This window comes from Balaenoptera ricei, chromosome 2 (genome assembly GCF_028023285.1).
Source record: "Balaenoptera ricei isolate mBalRic1 chromosome 2, mBalRic1.hap2, whole genome shotgun sequence".
Taxonomy (NCBI): domain Eukaryota; kingdom Metazoa; phylum Chordata; class Mammalia; order Artiodactyla; family Balaenopteridae; genus Balaenoptera; species Balaenoptera ricei.
In genome coordinates, this window is record NC_082640.1 from 98,830,942 (window position 1) to 98,833,674 (window position 2,733).

At 39.8% G+C, this 2,733-nt stretch overlaps 1 pseudogene; it reads right to left on the minus strand.

The window, feature by feature from the left end:
* Positions 1–1,064: 1,064 nt before the first annotated feature.
* On the minus strand, positions 1,065–1,952 carry LOC132360473 (gem-associated protein 2-like; annotated as a pseudogene).
* Between the last annotated feature and the right edge of the window lie 781 nt (positions 1,953–2,733).

A 2,733-nucleotide genomic window follows, 5' to 3' on the forward strand; every position in this document is an offset into this window, starting at 1 on the left:
TCAGTGCAAGTTAGCCCTGAGGAAATTTTGACCAATAAATTTTGTTTAAAAAATGTGTCCTCCCATGATAATGTACTGTTATTCAACAAAATAGGCTGATGCAAAAGTTTAATCTGAGCTGCCTAGAATGTTTTGACCCTTAAGTGGAACTGCTTTGTATTATTTATTTTTTAGCCCCCCAAAAAGAGTCCCTTGTAATTAGTTTTGTGATGTTTGGCATTGAGGAATGGATATTCACAATGTTGGTATAGGTCAGACCTTTTCAGATCATGCAGCAAATGGGTAAATCCTGCTTCCCAGAACACCTCAAGCCCATACTACACCCTAGAGTGAATTGGAAAAAGGCATGCCTGCCTTAAAGTGGATGCACCCACACAAAGGCACACTGCAGCCCCCACTTGCTCCTTCAGTTGGGTGCTCTGGTGCAGTGCACAGCCTGTACAAGGTACAGGTACATAATAGCTTTGATATCCTCCTTGTGAATGTTAGCACCTCTCTAACCCAGCAACGAGTCTGTGGGAGGGACCCAGAACAAGCAAGCTGATCTTATAAAGAAAAATATAGGGCCCAGAGAAGAAGATGTGCAACAGGTCTATGGGGAAGCCACAATAACGACATAATTTTTAGTGGAGGAGAATGTAATAGAAAGCTTGAGCTCCACATCCCTGAAAGCTATTTTTTTCACATTTTCAATACAATTTTTATATGTATATATGTAAATAAAGAATATAACAGCACCAAGGACCTCTGTAAAATTTCATCATACAGTTTCTGTGCAGGATGCTTCATCAATAAATGGCACTTAATTTGTTTTAAAAACATTTGATTTCAGAAAACTCTTTAAACTGTCCATCAAAAACTGGGTGGGATTTTCCAAAGACACTCAGATATTCAAATCAATACAATCTGTCTTCTGAATATCAGCTTGAGTTACACAGGTTAAGCTGAGGACCCTTCGCATAGTGTTGAAGATATGATGCAATTTGCGCTTGAATTGGCATTGTACTTCCTCAGACTTAGGCTGCCATCATCACAAGTATCTTCTATCCCTGAGATCAGCTACATCAAGATGGCTTATCATCTAAATCACATTGGTGAAAATACCTGCTAACCAAGCAGATTAATAAATTCAAATTCATCTTTGCTGTCCACTAAGAGCCTCACTTCAGAGCACCTTCTTGCAAGCTGCCAAATTAGTGAATGATTCTCAGGTAATAAAGGTTTTCCAAGACTAGCCAATAAAGCATGAAGTCATCATCCCAATTCTGTAATAATTCTCTTTCTCTAAGCCAGTTACTTGTATATTCCAAGACACTGGTTACTGTTGACTGATTTATTCTGCTAACAATAAGAAGCAAGGGAGGAAAACCAATCTGGGTATAATCCATCCCAGGACTTTAATTTGTAGCTGATCCAACAGCCCCTTCTGCATATAACATTTCACCCAGACAAAAGTTTTTACAGCTTGCTTCGTCTTCAGATTTTGGAAGAATGAAGGATATTTATCCCGGGAACGGAGAAATAATTACATATTTTACATAGTTGAAAGGCATGATCCTGTTACTACCCAACTGCTGAGATTTCCAGTGACTTCAGTGTCTGTTCACGCTCTGTTGAACAGTTGAAAACGGTGCCACTTGTTGCTCTTACCTCTGAAGTTTGGAGGAATATCCTTTAGGAGCAGGTTTTTATTCTGAAAGAGAAACATTCACACTTTGCTTCCTTTTCAAATTCTTTGGGTCGATGTGAGCTACCACATCTGGACATTGAGCTACTTCAATCTAGACTGGCCTCAGGGATTCCTGAGGCATCCTTGGGGATAGAGAGGGAGCTAAATTTTCTGTCAAGTTGCAGGGCTCCACTGGCAACAGCTGAGGCATCAAGTCTTCCACTGCAGACTCCACTGGCACCTATGCCATGGTTTTCAACTCAGCCAGTTCCACCCAGCACATGTGCCAAGTCGAGGTTGGTCACTGCACAGGCACACAAATAAGCACTTTTGGCAGACAGATGAGCAAGAGATAGGCCTTAGGGGGCTAAATTATGTATGAGTAAGCCTGTTGATTCAAAGTTAAGGTTCCAATGGTGTAATGAAGATTTTGAATTTAGTTCTTTGCAGAAGTAGTGATCAACATCCCCCAAAGGTATTTTTATTTTTAATCAACACAACCTTAGAGTAATTTGTTCTACAGTTCATCCATTGTCAGAAGTAAATATTTTCTTTAGGATCGAGTAATTTATTGCTGGAAAATAATGTAGGAATCTTTTAATCCTACCCTTTCATTTCACAGATAAGAAATCATGTGTACAGCTCAGTGACACATAGCTAGTTAATAATGATGGAGACTGGCCTAGAATCTAGGTCTCAGGACAAGAAGTCTATTTCACATTCCATCTGTGCCATGCTAAATGCCCCAAATACACGCCCATGTCCCAGGTTCAAGAGGTGCTTTTAAGTCTGATATTCTGCTGTTGGGTGACTGCATCTGATATAGCCTACCCATACCCTTCCCACATTAATAGTTTTAACTTCTCTCCTCTCTGTCTTCATCTTTGCAAAATGAGGAATGATAATCTTCTGATCTATCCTTTTGAGGATAGTTGGTACTCACAGATGACAATGGAAATGACATTCCCCTTGGTTTAGGGAGTTGTATTAGCTGACCTCTAAGTTTCCTTTCATCTTAGGATCTAGTTTTACTAGCATGGCAACCTCTTTCTCTTTTGCTTATT